We start from the raw sequence: 17,923 nt of genomic DNA, 5'->3' as shown, positions 1-17,923 counted from the left end.
AGATCTGCCAATATGGAGGAAAGGAGAGATAAGAGCCTTGTTAAAAACCAAAAACCAAACACATGGTAAAATCTTACTAGTCGAGGAGGGTTAGTAGCATTGATGCTGATGTTCTCCTCTTTAGCCGACCAACTCTTCTATGGCTTGAACAACACCTTCCACAATTTCTCGTGGGTAATGCGGAATAAGTTCTACACAGTGGCCAGGTTGCTTGGATTGTAATACCACATCGGAGTAGCCTCATGTTGAAAGGGGAGGAGGCGGCGATGAAGCATGACTTGAACTACATTGATGAGCTCAATTTTCTTTTCCAACAATATGGAGATGCATTTCTTTAGTTCCCTCACCTCTGGAGCCTCCCCCCAATCCAGGGACTTCTCCATCCTAGACACTAGTCGGATGTGAGGACTGTATCTAAATATAGTTGGTGATGCCCCTTCCGCGTCATGGGGCTCGGTGTTATAGAACCACTCCTTTTGCCATGCCTTGACGGTGTCTATGAAGGTACCTTTCAGCCATTGAACCAGGGGAAACTTGCTAATCATTGCTCCCCTGTAGTCTGCCTGCTCCCCATTTACTACTTTTGGCTTGACGTTGAGGACTTTCAGACATAAGCCGCAGTGGGGCACGACCCGGAAATATTCCTCACAAACTATGACGAAGGCCGAGATATGCAAAAAAGAATTTGGGGTGATCATGGAAATCTAACCCATAATTAAACATTACGCCGTGGACAAAGGGGTGGAGAGGGAAGCCAAGACCCCAAAGAAAATGTGGGATAAAAACCACCCTCTCGCCTTCTCTAGGCATAGGGATGTTCTATCCCTTCTCTCGAGCGGGGTGGATAATGTTTGCCAACAAATAGACGACGCTCTTCAGCTCCCTGATGTCCTTCTGAGTGACACAAGAGGCCTCCCACTTGCCTTTCGAGCCCGAGCTGGCCATGGCCGAACTATGAAAGGTTCAAGGATATTGGGGAAGAGGAGAGATTGAAGACTAGAGCTTTGAGGGTTGTGAATGACAACGGTGATGTGAGGTATGGAATGCGTAAGGAGGCTATGGTGGTGGTTTTCCTTTTATAAGCTTCTGAAATACCAAGAGCCCCACTACTGGACCATGAACTTAGCCATTTCCCAATAGAATCATGCGGTTATGCGCATGTGGGATAATTCAAATCATAAACCATATCCCTAGAAAAGAGGGACACAATCTTCATAATAGAACGCGTCAATAAATATTGTCTCGAACCACGCTTCCTTAGTGGGTCATTGGTCTTGACCAGCCGCGACCTTTCGTTAAAAAGGGTGTTAGACAAAAACATTGTTCGCTATCGAACGGTCGGCCTGGGAAGATGAAATTACATCTTTATGAATATATATATATATATACATACATATACATACATATATATATACATACATATATATATATACATACATACATATACATAAATATATATATATATATATATATTCTCGAATGGTGAGGTCGTCGGTGGCCGAGCTATTGCTAGATGAACGTAAAAAGGGGAGAACTCGCCCCGCAAGCCAAAGACTTTGGACACACGAAATAGCTGGAGGTCAAGACTATGACGTTGGAGGCCAGTTCAGGGGCTACTAAGGGAGTCAGAGAATAAGGGGTCCTCGGGCGTCTTACATATTCCTATGGATTGGACTCCTGGGCCATCCTATTGTCCTTATTGGAATCCTCGATAAATAAACTGATGTTGTATTCAAGATAGACTCTTCCGAAGACTTGGCGTGCACCCCACGGCCACGTGGTAATCGACATGTTTTTTTACTTAAGGGCTTTAGCACCCCTAGTATCTATATAAATCAGAGGGCTTTAGTTCATATGACATGTTAAGATCAATAATCCTAGCGTTTAGACCACAACATTCAATCTTGAGGTAGATCAACTTTATACTTGGTACTCCATCATTAATATAAACAAGAGTAGGACGTAGAGTTTTCCCTCCATCAAGAGGGCCCAAACCTGGGTAAATCACCATCTCCTTTGTCTCTTAATACCCATCGGTCCAAGATCGATAGTTCAGGACCCCAACCCGAGATCTATCGGTTTTTACACCGATACGCCCCTTTATTTGACAAGCTAGAGTGGTGCTTCTCATATGAATCTTGGACATTATCTTGTCCCTTGTATCATTCAAGTTAGAAAAAATAACCCTAAATCCAAAATATGGAGGTTTGATTATTTATTTTTGGCTACAAATGCCTAAGTTTAATGATGCAGTCAAAAAATGTGGGATCAATATGAAAAGGAAGGGGACAATGCTAAAAGTATTACTACAAAATTCAAGAGATTAAGTAAGGGATTCATGATCTTGTCAAGAAAAATCTCAAGCCTCGCTCATCTCAGCAAAAATTCAAGTGAAGTGATTTTACTATTGGATCCGTTTAAGGAGTTTAGACCTTTGGTTGTGGAAGAATGGAACGGTATGAGCATTTTTAAAAAGGCATCTGATGAAGCCTCTCAAATTTCAAAGCATTTATTGGAAGCAAAGAGCTACTGTTAGATGTGCAAAATTTGGGGATGGTAACAACAAGTTCTTCCAAGCAAAAGTTGCAATATAATATGGAAACAATTAGATTGCTATTTTAAAAGATGAGAAATCCATTGAACACACAGAGAATGAGGCCAAAGATGCAGTGCTATGGACATCTTGTAAAACAAGATTGGGTAGCATTGCTACTAGTACAAATTTCATCGATCTTTCAAGCATGTTTTGTGCTAATGTCAACTTGAGTGAGCTGAATACATCCTTTACAAAGTCATTGGTTGATGTTGCAGTTAACAATATACCCACTAATAAATCCCCATGCCCAGATGGATTTCTTGATGATTTTCTTAAAGCATGTTGGGATATTATTTCCCATGAATTTTACCTGCTTATTGAGGACTTTTGTATTGGGAAATTAATTTGCATCCCCTCAATGGATCTTTCATCACTCTGTACCCAAACATGGATAATCCTCAAACTCCTATTGACTTCAGGCCTATCTGTTTGTTAAATAGCACAATCAAAATCATCACTAATAGCCAATAGATTCTAGAAAGTAAGTCTCAACCTAGTTCATATAAATCAGTATGGATTTCTGACATCAAGAACTATTCAAGATTGTTCGGCTTGGGTTTATGTATGTGTTTATTGATGAAAAAAATCCAAGAAAGAAACTGTGGTTCTTAAGTTAGACTTTGCTAAAGCATTTGATATGATTGAACATGACACACGCTTTCAAATCCTTGATGCTAAAGGATTTAGCGCTAAGTGGATCAACTGGATTAGGATGTTTTTGTAGCTCAAGGTTTAGTTCTCTTAAATACAGTGTTAGGGAAACAATTTAAATGCAAAAGAGGAGTGAGACAAGGTTATCCCCTCTCTCCTCTCATTTTATTCATTGCTGCTGATTTTTCCAATCCATCATGAATGAGGCAATGCAAGCAGACCTCATCGAAATTCCTATTCCCACTCCATCAAAGCTAGATTTTCGTGTGATACAATTTGCAGACACAATTATGGTACTGTCTTTTGATGAAAGAAAAATTCTTTAAGTGAAAAACTTGCAGGCTCACTTTGGTGCTCAAACACGATAGAAGATGAGTTATATTAAATATGTGTTGGTTCCTTTGAATGTGAGAAATGACAATTTAAACCCATTACTTGCCCTTCTAGGTTGCAATATGGGGAAGTTTCCCTTTAGATATCTTGGACTACCACTGCACGACCATAAGCTCAAATATGTAGATTTCACTCCTATCTGCAAATCAATTGAGAATGGATCACATGGAGTTTTAATATTTTTGGGATCTGATGGTAGTCTGCAACTCATTACATCTACATTCTTAACATTACCAATCTTGTTCATATGCGCACTTACTCTACCTGCTAGAATCTTAGAGAAAATAAAAAAGAGCATCCAATATTTCTTCTCGAGAAAATTTGGACAAGAGAACTCATGCCATGCTCTTATTCCCTAGGAAAAGGTTTGCCAACCAAAAGGACAAGGTGGCATGGGGATCATAGACAATGTTCGTAATAAGGCCTTGCATATGAAAAACCTACATAAGTTCTTCAACAAGGAAAATATTCCCTAGGATAATTTGATTTGGAACCAGTATTATACTTCTGAATTGCGAGGAGATAGGGTTCGACTTAGTAGAGATCACTTATAACTAAGAGTGCTGCGTGAATTAAAAAAGTATGACAACCTAAAAAGCTGGTAGTGGGGAGACTGTCAAATTCTGGTTTGACACCTAGATGAATACACCACCTGAGCAAAGCTTCCCCCATTTGTTTTCCTTTGCTAAAAAGTGAAAATGTGGTACTATTTGAGATGATCCATATAGAAGACCTTCAACATATATTTCATACACTCCTTACATCATAAGATTTTGAGCAATTTAAGGAAGTACAATCAGTCATGTAGAAACTCAGTAGAAGGCAAGCTCCTAGCTCCTAGAGCTGCACAAATGGGAACAGAAAGTACTCCTCCCTAGCCGTATACAATAAGCTCAAGATAGGGCTAGATGCACATATACTTTTCGTAAGTGAATCTAGTGCCACCCCTTGCTGGTTTTGGAGTATTGAAGACAAACATGGTTGAGAGACTAATGTGTTTGTGAGAGTTCACAGTATAACACAGATAGAAGTCCCTCGAGATTTGGTTTAACCGTCAAAGACGACCACCAAAAATGTCCGAACACATTAATGATGGCTGAACCATTGGTGGTGCGCAAAGATAATCGCTTGAAGAAAATGGAACTCGAAGACAAAGTCTTTTGTTGTTTTGTTTCTTTATTCCCGAGTCATAGGAATCACCGTACTACTAAGTGGGGCTGATGTGATCAAGTCAGGTGCTGACATAATGCTCAACCCGCATGTCTTTGAGCGAAGACATTCAGAGCAAATCTCCTCAAGAGCTGGTTGACTCAACATTACTTGCAACCCAAGTAATGTTGCCATGTGTCTCTTTGAAATCTAACCGTTGGAACATGTGTCGGTTCGCCATTGACCCATGGTCATTTCGGTCATATCAAGTAGGGTTACATGTTGGCTATAAATAGCCCACCCCTCCAACATAAGTTGGTGGCTACTCAGAGTTGATATGGCTATTGTCATTTTGGAGCAACACGCCTCGAAGACATTGAGAGAGAGAACTATCCTGTGAGTATAAACCCAAACACCTAGAGCGAGAGTGTTTGAGCATTAATGAAGTCATGTTGTTCTGAGCGAACTGAAGATGTGTTACACTTGAAGATTGTGATCTTCCAGACGATTAGGCATCATGGTCTAGCGCATCCAAGAGTCATTATCAATTGCTGCGTGACCATGATGTTGATCTATCCAAGAGTCATTGTGGATTGATGGGTGACCAAGTTTCTATGGGTTCAGAAGTATCCCCTGAAGATTTACCTGAGTAATTGGGCATTGTCTGAGATACTTAGACTCAAGGGGATCAAGGTGAAGACGAGGTCTAAGCCTCCACAACCAGACGTACAGTTGTCACAAAAACTAGAACTGGTCCAACAAATCCTATGTCTTCATCAAGCTACTGGTTCTACCCTTCACTCTCTTTACTTAATATACTGTGAAGCCATTACTTGATCATCTCTCCCGAAGATATTCTCCGAAGACATTCCCAAATGTTGTTTATATTCACCCTTCCTAAGGTTATGTGTGATATAACTTAGTGTGCATGATAACTATGCTTTGCATGATTGGATGTCTTCGTGGTATTGCATGCTTTGCATAGATCCTTGATTCTTATCCCTACCTAATCCTGTATCGCTTTCTCTTAACGTTGAATACATTTATTGTTTCAAATATTTTCATAAAAATTGCCTATTCACCACCCCTCGAGTCGATAACTACCACTTCCGCTTTTCAACAATCTTTCAGATAGTACTAGTAGAGTGAGGCATACGATTTTCTTTGGTTGATGTTGCATGATAGAATTGATAGTACAAACATGTTAAAGAGAAGATCTATACAAGTTAAATACTATGTGTGGATCATGTGTACTAACAGTGATGCACTTAATACAATCATAAGATTCAAGTTGGTCATATCATTACCCAAGCATTTTTCATGAATAAATGCCCATCATTATATACCCCGTGAGGGAAAAAATTATCGTTCTATAATCCCATCAAAATAAGTAGTAATTCCACAACTCTTATGAGAAATTTCAACATGTGTATTAACTCCTTAGTTGTCCAAATTTACCTAGTACAACTACAGTTCGTACATTGTAGCTCACATTTTAGATGATTTTAATGTTGGCATTTCAATTTCCATGGTTCACTCAGCTATTCAATCAATAAAACCCACTCCATGGCGGAAGTTCCACCTATGACCATCTCTAGAAGAATCATCCTACCTTTTCTTCCTATATGTTAACCACTAATGCAAAGATTCGATGAGAAAAACAAACTCTATAGGAGTTATCCTCGCTTCCTCTATCTCGGCAATTTTAGAGGGTGCTTATACCCTTCATATTTGAAGGTTCTAAAGGGGTGTTTTAGAGCATCTCATATAGATGCCCAAAAAATTTGGTGACCGGAAAAGTTTTACTTGGACAGATGCTCTAAAATTAATATGAATCAAATAAAAAAAATATTACTTAATTATTGCATAGTTCATCAATCCACAACCTTAATTTCAACACAATTGTTCAACAAACAGAACACAAAGATCATAACAAATGACAATCTAGTTGTCTTTTTGTCCATTCCATTGAGATCTCGGATGAACATATTCCTGAGTATCCACATCTCGAATTTAATGATAGCCACAACTATGGACCAGTCGGTCTTGGTGGAACTACTCACACAACATTGGGGAGGTAAGAAGGTTGATGAAGACGACCTCCATGATGGATTTCCCCTTCGGTAGAGTACCCAAAAAGGCCTTCAGATGGGATCATGGAAGAGTATAGGCTTGCAACGGTGAAAAAATTGTTTCGGGAGCTCCCTCAAGGTTTTTTTGGATATATGTGTATTTACAGGTTAAAGAATAGGGCAAAAGGAGCCATGAGAAGTGCACAAGGGGAAGGGTGCACCTACACCCCCAGGGCGAGCCCCACTGCCTTGTCGTCTCATCATGTGTCTTCCAGACTCTTCCCGAACTTTCCCCGCGTTATACGCAATGATGTTGGATCATTGTTCGCCCTTGTTGCATATCGAACGGTGTGCAACCTTCTCCCAAATCGCTAGTGTGCACGATCAAGGATGAGACTCGCGCCTGGGAGGTTGGTGGAGCCAAAGGACTTAACACGATCATCCCAATTTAATCCCTTTAATCCCCAATGTATCCTCGGGCTGAGCATCCCCTCACTAGTAGAAAACTGGGCTATAGTCCCGGTTGGTACGGGCCTATAGTCTCGGTTCTCCAACCGGGACTATTAACTTGGGACTAAAGATCCCCCCTAGTACAAGGTTGCCACGAACCGGGACTAACACCAACCGGGACTAAAAGATTTTTTTTGATTTTTTGTAAAAAATCAATTTTTTCAAAAAATAATTTCATTTTTTTTCATTTTTTATGATTTTCAAATCTTTGAATTATATGACAATTTAATCTCTAATCACTCCTACTCACCGCTCCAGCGTGGAGCACTCATTTCAAATTGTCTAACTTTCCGGCCAGTCACTCACTCCACTCATTTCAAATCATCTAACTTCCTCGCGTGTCACCTATCCTCTCATTAATCCAGCCCAAGCACACTTAACTTTTCGGTTCTATCTCCACTAGTTTCCAAGTCTCTACTTGTGGTTTTCTTAACAATAATAAGCTACCAATCCTATTAACCCTTACGTCTTAATGTCACATGATTTAATTTTTTAAATTCCAAACAACTATTAAAATAAACAATAATCATTAATAAACAACAATAATTAATTTAAAAACTAAAAAAAACTTCAAAAAAGGCAAAAAAACTCAAATAATGCTTAAAAAGCATAAGAAACAAAAAATCCAAAATAACTAAAAAGTTCAAAATAAAATAAGTAATAGTAATAATATTAAATTTCAATGAAAATCGAATAAGTAATAATATTATTTTATTCATTCTTTTGCAATTTATTCATTTAATATGACATAATTAATATCTTTAAATCTATAAATCAAAATTCGATATATAATATATCCGTTATTATCAGAAAAATGTGAGGATTCCAAATATGACACCCTTTTTAAAATAAAATTAAAAACAACTAAGATAGCAATAAAATTAGAAACAAAAAATCCAACTAACTTCGTAGGAGATGGTCTAGTTTGTATACGAAGTGCGTCCAGTTTTTGGTGTAACCCTCTCAACTTTTTATCACATGGTATGTGGTCGAAATGATTATATCATGCCAAGTTTCAACATTTTTAATGTTGATTTGTATTGCTTTTTAATTTTAGGGTCATTTAGCTCAAAAAATCATTAAATTCATGAAAAGTAACAAATGAAGTTAGAAAGGGTTTAAATTTGAAGATGTGGCTTATAATGGTGCATAGTGAATGTACAAAAAAGTATGGAGTTGAAATAAGTAAAAAAAATGAAATGACTTTGTAACAGATGAGTTTTCGTTTGAAACCCTCATATTTCGAAGGAGATGGTTTAGTTTGTACACGAAGCGCGTCCAGTTTTTGCTGTAACCCTCTCAACTTTTTATAAATATGAGATGTGGTCGAAATGATGATACCATGCCAAGTTTCAACCTTTTCGGAGTTCATTTGCAGTGACAACAATTAAAAACAACAATTAAATGACTAAAACAACCATATAATCAAAACACTACTTTTTAAATTAAAATCCAAATTTAAATTATTCTAAAAATAACCAAATAAATCTTACCATGACAACAATCTAACATGTGATTAGGAGCAAAATAATTAAATTAAAAACTATTTTTAAACTCAAGTTATTCACAATCTAGGGTTTTAAGAAAATTTAAACAAATTCAAATTTAAACCATTCAAATTTGAAAACTAAAGCACAAACAGAAACTAGACAAAATTTTGAATCTAATGCAAAAAAAAAAATCACCCAAAACATCAAATATCCTAAAAGATATAAAAAATTAAAACAAAAACTAAAAACATACAACAAATAGAAAAATAGAAAAGAAACTTTCAAAACCCTTTAGTCCGGGTTGGTACTCCAACCGGGACTAAAGGTTAGACCTCCTTTAGTCCTGGTTTGTATCACCAAACCTTTAGTCCCGGTTTGTATCACCAACCGGGACTAAAGGTCTATTTCTAGTCCCGGTTGGTGATACCAACCGGGACTAAAGGTGCTCGTATGGGCCCCAGTCTGATGCTAGCCTGTCACCACCCTTTTAATCCCGATTGGAAACATCAACTGGGACTAGAGATCACAAATGAATCGGGACTAAAGCCTAGCCGTTGGAACCGGGACTAGAGGTCACTTTAGTCCTGGTATAAAATCCAACCGGGACTTATGCTCTGAACGAAAGGTCTTTTTTCTACTAGTGCCTCTCTCTACTGACCTCGTTCATGATCACTCCTACTTTAATGCCCGTGTGCCATAACTCACAACATTGTATGTTCTCTTTGTCTATCAATGAAATGATACGCACCTAACGTATTCGCGAAAAAAAGATGCGGCGACATTTCAACAATCTCTCAAAATGCATCGCCATTTTCATAATTAAGAACTCATACACAACTTCAAAATGATCCGATAGAGCATTTACCGGCGTTTCATATGGACAATTAGAACTTGTGTCCAACATAAATAAATTTAAATTTAAACTATTTTTAATTTTCTCTAGAAGCTGGACATTTACGGGCGCCGCGTTACGCCCCTCTCATCTTATGATCACCAAAATACTAAGGCCAACTCCACCGCGCGACCCCAAACGGACGTCCGTTTTGCTTAGATTTTGTCCGTTTGGGTAGGGAGATGGGGTCGTGTCCGGCCCTATCCTGGGATGTGCTGGTCGTGCGTCCAGCGCGCGGTCGCATCCGTTTTCCCTATCTTGTCCGCCTCCAAAAGAACAACGCTTCAAATACCAGCGGCCTAGTTCACGCCAGCGACCCTAGTTCACACCGACAACACAACCAGTGGCCTACACGTCCTCGCCGATAACAAAGCCAACGGCCGGCAACACAGCGAGCCTCCAAAATGAATAGTTTTCTTCGCCGGCAACACAGCCAGCGGGCAGCAACACAGCGAGCCTCCAAAATGAATCTGTTTCTTGCCGGCACACAGCTAGCGGCCCAGCGGGAGGCACCCATGCCAGCCTCCAAAAAAGAACGGCCGCGTCCGATCGGACGACCTAGTTCAGGTCGTCGGCGTCGAACATCTCCTTCTGCCTGGCCTCGGACCAGTTCTTCGTCTTCTCGCTCATCTTTGTCAAGTCCACGCTCATGATCGCAAGGGCCACCTCCTTCGCTTTGGTTGAGGCATTGGCGGCCTCGATGTCGAGCTGCCTCTTCCTGGCCTCGACATTGGCGGCCTCGATGTCGAGCGTACTTTGTCGGGCCGCCTCCTCCAAGTCGATCTTTCTCTTCTTGGCCGCCTCCTCCATCTCAAGCTTCTTCCTTTTAAGCTCCAGGTATTGCTTCATTTGCCGTCCTTGCTTTGCCGCTTCTTCTCGTCCCTCATGTCCTTTTGATACATCATGACATGCAAAGTCTCATGCAAGGCCATGGATGCGGCATCACGTGTGTCGTCCACCTTGGAGTTGGTCTTGCCCCTCGGCCTCCTCAACACCTCGCCATCTCCACCTCCGGCGAACTTGGCCGTCTTCTTGCCTCTCTTCCTTTGAAGTTCACAGTATTGATCCTTGAACTTAGGGCATATGTTGATGATCGTCCAACAATGCGTAAGAGTGAATGGCTTTTCATTGTATCGGGTCTTGAATGCTTCCAAAGATTGAAATGCCTACACCACATGATCAACAAGATTTGGACATGCAAACATATACAAGGCCGAAGCAAGGAAAGGACTAGGATGAAGAGAGCATACCATGTCCCCAATGCCGAGACCACTCACGGGACGTGCTTCAACGCTCTCCAATGCGGCACAACACTCTTGTTGGATGAACAACCACCTCTTTTGAATAAAGGTGATGCCACGGTCGCTTGTGATTTGATAGGGCTCAAACATCTTCCTTTCATGGAAAGTTTTATGGACTCTCGTCCAAAAAACTAGACCCTTTTGTTGCGCGCTCGTCCTCGGATCTTGGTTGATCTCCATACAACAATTGCAAATCAGCTTGTCCTCATCTTGGGTGTATGAACCTTGTGAATGCTCTTCTTCCTCTTTTGTGCTTCCGCTCTTTGGGTGAGCTCGTCGATGAACAATGGCTCGCCACTAATATCAATGTCATTGCCTTCATCTTCATCACCATCACCTTCGCAATAGATGTTATCCTCTTCATGCCACGAGTCACCATGGTCGTAGTCAGCACGGTCGTCGGTCTCTTCATCAGCAACGAGCTGGGCGCGGCCATCCTAACTTTGGGTCTCCTCGGGATCGTAGGCAGGGACATGCCTGCCATTGTAGATCACATCCTCCATGAACTGGGTGCAGTAGGGGTCGTCGACAGGTGCCATTGGTGTTGGCATTTCGTCGAACAAGGTGCGGGGGGACGACACGGTGCCCGCAAATGGCGGCCCTGCTTGCTTTCTTTGCATCTCGACGGACGGCCGACCGCCGCTGCTGGACCCAGGTGTGACGTTGAGGTCGATGCAGGCCGAGGGGCGTGGGGTGGAAGGCGCGATCACGCTCACGTCCGGCGACCTCGAGAAACGTCGGCGACTGGCAGTGCGGAGACCGGGCGACCGACGAGCCTGTGCTCGCCGGGCCGACGGCCGATGCAGAAAAACCGGTCGGACAACAAATGCCAAGCATAAGGAGGGCGTGCGCTTTGTTGACGATGGCCTCCTTCTCCTCGACCTCGGCCTTTCGCCGTGCGGCCTCCATCGCATCGCGCTTGGCAGCGAACTTGCGCGCGGCGGCGTTGTCCTTCACGACCGCCCTCCGGTTCCTCCTCTTCGCCGATTCCGCGTCCAACTTGACGATCTCCTCCGGCGTGCACTCCGCCAGCGGCTTCCTTGGCGCCTTAGCCTTCTTCTTCTTGGCCATTCCGGGCTGGTCGACGGTCGGGCCGCCGGAATTCGGATGGGCGTCGGCCATGGACGGGAGAGATAGAGAGGGAGACGGCGGGACGTGGGAGGGTTTGGGGGTGGGGGGATGACGCCAAAGGGGATGGGGTGCGTTTTACTTTGCGTCACCGACACGTGGGTCAGGGACGGACAAGCGCGCGCGTCCCGTCCGTCCGCGCGTTGTCCGTTTCATCCAAAATCAACGTAAAGTTGGGCCGAGGATGGGTCGAAAGTGAACACAAAACGGACTTCCGTTTGCTTCAGCGCGCTGGACCGTCTGCTTCATCCGTTTTATCCCAAACGGACGCGTGCGGACAGGATGGGGTCGGGCTCTGGAAGTTGGCCTAATTCATGAGATCATCGTGCCGCACAACCTGTTCACAACCACCATTTTTCCCCCGTGACGGTGTCGCAGTCATCCTTCCTGCAGTCACATGTGCTGCGCATTTTTGTTCCGTTCGCTCACACTTTTGCTCGCACAGGAGAATTCTCTTCCCGGAATTTCCATACCCATCCCCGGACACACAGACTTGTACAAACGGCGACGCCGACGACACATCGGGCGCGGTGCTCGTCCCCGAGCGGTTTACCAGGAAACAGCCGGATCCGTCGGTGTCGGACGCCACCTGGGACGTCGCCTCGCGCGACCGCGGCTGGCAGCTTAATTTTGTTTCGCGTGTTTGGTGCGTGCGTGGCTTTCGCGGCGGCCTCGCTCGCGATTGTACGGGACGGGCTGCCATGACGGAGGTGAGGACGTAGCTTAGGTGCTGGACCGACAGGATGGCGACGGCACGGGCTCGTGCGGCGCCTTTCGCGCGAAGAAGACGAGAGCAAGATCCGATACGAAGATTGCAACGGTGATCCTTCCTGGTCGGGGAGAAAGGGACATGTAGACGGGGTCCATATATATGTAGATACGGAGTAGGAGTGCTCACCGGCTCAGGCGCGCCGGCCTATGCTATGTGAAAACGTGTGATCAATGGGTGGTAGCTGATGATGGGAGCAACGCCGATAAGCTAAGGAGGGGTGCTCTATCGCTGTCCATCACTCCAGCTGAACCGATGTCACGATACGTCTACCATGTGATGTGTAATGCCCAGAAATGCTTAATTATGGTGTCCAAAATCATTTAACTGATAAGCGATAAGGTTTCCTCATCCGGTCGGCACCGGTCCGCCCTGTCTTAGATGGTCGTTGCATGTTTTCGATGGATATGCTTCGATTCAATCTTCGTATGAGTATTTACATGTTGGATCATCAGTTTTCTTCATTAACGGTGGTTGTTGCTCGGATGCGCTGTTATTGTAATCCTTAGTACAATAACTTCATGACTGTTTACTACAACAATATTTATTTGACTTTAGTAAAAAAAGGAGTGATGATGTTGATGTCTTTGGCTTGGTGCAATGCTTATGGTCATTCCTAACTAGGCCACATATTTGATTGTAATCTGTATTACCTCTCGTCTTCTCTTTAATGATATATAATTAAATATTAATAGATTGCGAAGGTTCTTCCATAAAAGAATTATGTATAATATTACGAATTATCTTGTGTCTGGTTACTACAAAATGTTCCATTACTAAAATGGATGAAACATACGAGTCGTCGTGACAGCCTTAGAACACCTCTTGCCATTCTTTTAGCTCTAAATTACTACCTATTCTTTAATTCCTAAAACGTGAGGGATTATAACTTTTTTGCATCTAGTCTTTCCCATAAAACTAAACTCCTCAAACGAGTCCGACCATACATGAAACTCTTTCTCACCTTTTCCCTTCTTTTTTCGTGCTTACATGCGGCCATCACGGATTTTGGTTGGTAAATGATGCCTGGAATTTGCTTGAGCCTATGATAAACATCTACAAAATTAGTTTGATAGAGGCCTATCGAGTGCACGAAAGGACTTGAGTAAGTTAGTGAATTTCATCCTCCATGGGCCACGTCCTAGTGGCACGACAACATGGTCTATGCTGCAAGATTGATCGGACTCAATGATCATGTTTCTTTGTACACTGGTAAGCTGCAGGGCCTCTCTGGGGCACTACGAGCTGCCCGATCTACCCAGATAGCCTGGATTCGGGCGACCTAGGTCGAAGGTCAATGACGGGTGGACCGTACATGGTCGCCTAGGGCCATCTTCATTGGGCGTAGTAGGGCGCCCACATGAGCGAGACCCCGTGCAGGATTGGCCACATGGTCCTTCTTATTGGCGTCCTCTAGAGGCGTCTGGCTGGTTCAGTCGCTACAGTAAGGGCATGCGATGCGGCCGCTTGCCTCGGCTCACGCGACCGAACCAGTGCTTTTTAGCTATTAAGGTGATTCAATCGACCGAGGTGTCGGTGCTAAAACCGTTGGATCTCGGATAGGGGCTCCCGAGATGGTGATCTTGGCATGATGATTACATAACAAAGAGGGGACATGATCTAGGTTCGGTCACTCTATAAGAGGTAAAACCCTACATCATGCTTGTATTGTATTGATTGTGGATGGAGTACAATGTACATGATGATCTACCTCGGGTCGTATGAATGAGCTCTAATCTAAAAATCTTAGCTCTACACACTAAACCCATGGCTTATATAGGCATCGTGGGTATCTATGGTTACAAGTATGCCGACTACAACTAGAGATAACATGCCCATAATTCAAGTACGCTTGAAGTGTACGCCAAATCTTCGAAGGATTGCATCTTGAGTACGCCGAGGGCCAAGCCATGCGTGTCCTCTTCTCCAACTGTCGGTGGGTCACCAATAGTTGGGAAAACCCTAGATGTAGCGTGGGGTAAAGGCCTACTAGTAGCGTGCGGGGGGGGGGGGGGGGGGGTAGCGCTACTGCTACGTCGCTACATCTAACGTTTAGCAATAGCATGGGTATTTGTGTGGCGCTGCTGCTACCTATATGTGTGAGTAACGCGGGTTCACCCAACACTACTTTTAACTACTTGGGGGGCTGCTACTTGGACCCCGCTACTGCTAATCATGTGCTGCTGCCACTCCCCTACCCACTACTGCTACTAAGTTTTCTGTATTTTTTTGTTATTTACACTTTATTTTTACAGGTTTTATACAATAACAACAGACGCATAGAATGAAACTATATGAGACAAGAATGTCTCATCATCATCATCATTGAAGCGGTACAATACAATCTCATCATGTCATCATCATCAAACACAAATGATGTCTCATCATCATCTTGAAATAGCGATACAAGTTACCGCATACCTTGAATACATGCAACTACATGGTCATCACATACACATGTTTCATCATCTATATAAACTATGATATACAAGAGAAGAGCGATCACCATAAGCAAGAGCGGGATTATGTAGTAGTTCTTGGGGAACCGCTTCTTATTCCTCTCTCGCGCTAGCATGAACCTCAAGTAACTAGCTTCGGCTTCCCTTCTACTTCTAGACCCTCTCTTGATGCCTCCCGGGAAGCCGTAAACTTGGGCCTCAAAATCCGACCACTCATCGTACACTGCTGAACCCCCCCATGTACATGGCATGCCACTTCTTCACCATCGATGATCGATGTACGCATTAGAGATGCATCGTCATCACGTGAATTCAACGATAATATGCAACATAGTATACTTGAGCAACACGAAGAGAAATAGTTAGCAAATAGAAGGAAGCAACATATGGTAAATATAATTAAAGAAGTTCATCGTACCCAAACTAACTAATTAACTAGTACTATGCAAGTTGAGCATGACCATTTAGATCAAAAGTTTCAAAGTTTCATTGATTACCTAAAGTACAAATTCAGTAGTCACATCATCATCTTCATCGTCAATCACAGGAAGTTCCATCCGTCCAAATCAGGGAGGAAGCACCCTAGCTTTGTAAAAGCGATCATGTCCATACGATGTAGGCCTATGCGATCTCGGACGGCATCCCGTGATATAGGGCCGCCATTGAACAACCCCTTCTCTTCAATAAAGTCTTTCATGATGACCATTGCAATGTCCTGCTCGAGGCAATAAAAGTCATTCCTCCGTTTATGATCCGGTTAGGTTCCTAAGGCTTCAGCCATTTGTGGATACTGGCATCGGATTTAGAGTTCATGCAAAGTTCTAGGCAATCCCTTCTGACCTCTATCATGTGATGGATGAAGTAGAATCCATCGTTCTTCCTTGTTGCCGGCTGTTGGACGTAGCACAAGTCAATTTTATGCTCGAAACCCAGCAAACCCTTCTTTTGTTTCTTGTTCTGGATGTAAACTCCCCTCCTGCCGAAGCTGTGGAGAGCACGATCCAAAACATCTGTATGCCCCATGCACAACATGGGATAATCGTGGGAAAAGAATGATAAGGATGGTGTGCCCCATGCTGCGCAAAATAAATACACCTCAAATTATCCTCCATACGTGCAAAGGAATGATTGAATGTATGCAAGGATGTGTCACATATAGTGGCTATCAGGTAATAACTTACATGGCATCATAAGGCGGGAGAACCGTTTCCTTTTCCTTATTCATTATCATGAACTCTTCGATGTAATGCCTCGCAGCTTCCCGTTCCGCATTGTTAATGCTCAAGAAGAACTCCTCCATGTAGTAGGGATCTGCTACCGGGAAGTGCGGGATTTTCCTCTCCTTATTATGTAGCTCATGTGTAGCGCCAAAAGGCGGACAAACATAAAATCGAGCCGCCTCTAGAGAAACATATCAAAGATGTGACCAAACCACAGGATGAATAGATCCACGGGGCATCTCTTGATGTAGCACTTTCCTTCCGGCACACGAACCGTGTAAAGCGGGTATCCTGGAGCATCTATGGTGAGAAGTATTTTCAGCACACGGTCATGTCGTATCGTGAGATCCCCATCTATGGCCTTGAGAGAATCCGGTGGTAGCATCGTCTCAATGACGACATGGAGATGTGCCACACCTCTGATCGATACCCTAGTCCGCAACCTTGGACACCGAAGGTGACTTGCTACTAGAAGCAGCTTCGGTGACAGTAGAGCCTTTCCTTGACAGTCTCTTCCTTTTCTTCTTACTGGGTTCAGGTATTGAGCCAACCAAACCCTTCCTGACCCCCGCAACCAGTGATGGTGGTCTAAGAACTGCACGACCCTCGGGTAGTTGACCTTGGGTTGAGGCAGCATATGGAGATGTGTCATGCGAGGATTCCATGAACAAAGACTTCTTGCACTCAACCATAGTATGTTCCGGCTCCGATGCATCCTCAATAGCATCTTCGTGCTCATAGCCTGAGACATATGGCATCTATCTCATCAGTTCTACATCGTCATAACCAGTACTGATGAACTAGAGAGGCTCATCCTCATCCACATCTTCTTCCATGGGGGCGACTACTGGATCACCTTATTCGCATTGTTTGCTCTCACCCAACACGACCGACGGTGGTAAGTGCATGTGTGGAGTGGTGGTCATACCTTGCATCAGTACTGTTGTCGTTGGTGTGCCCCGGGCACCTCCCGTATAAGATACTTCGGCCACAACAACAACATCGGGGTCTCGTCGTCCTGTCCACCGGTTCCACTAGTGGAATCAGAGAACTTTCCATCAGTGTGTTCTTTGTCGTCTGTTGGCTGATGGCAAATACCTTCTTTGTCGTCAGCTGCCAAAAACTAGACGGCAAAGAGCAGACTGATGGCAAAGATACTATTTGCCATCAGTGAGCACTTTGCCGTCTGCCACCTGACGGCAAAGAGACGAAAGGCAGACATCAAAGAGGTGACCGATGGCTGATATTTCATTTGGCATCAATGAGCTCTTTGTCGTCTGCGAGTTGATGGCA

At 43.5% G+C, this 17,923-nt stretch overlaps 1 pseudogene; it reads right to left on the bottom strand.

Annotated features, from left to right (window-relative positions):
- Window positions 1-10,311: 10,311 nt before the first annotated feature.
- LOC123398250 lies at window positions 10,312-12,176 on the bottom strand (annotated as a pseudogene).
- Between the last annotated feature and the right edge of the window lie 5,747 nt (window positions 12,177-17,923).

Source organism: Hordeum vulgare, chromosome 1H (assembly GCF_904849725.1).
Source record: "Hordeum vulgare subsp. vulgare chromosome 1H, MorexV3_pseudomolecules_assembly, whole genome shotgun sequence".
NCBI lineage: Eukaryota > Viridiplantae > Streptophyta > Magnoliopsida > Poales > Poaceae > Hordeum > Hordeum vulgare.
The sequence above is the reverse complement of the archived record's forward strand: the minus strand, read 5'-3'. Positions and strand labels throughout refer to the sequence as shown.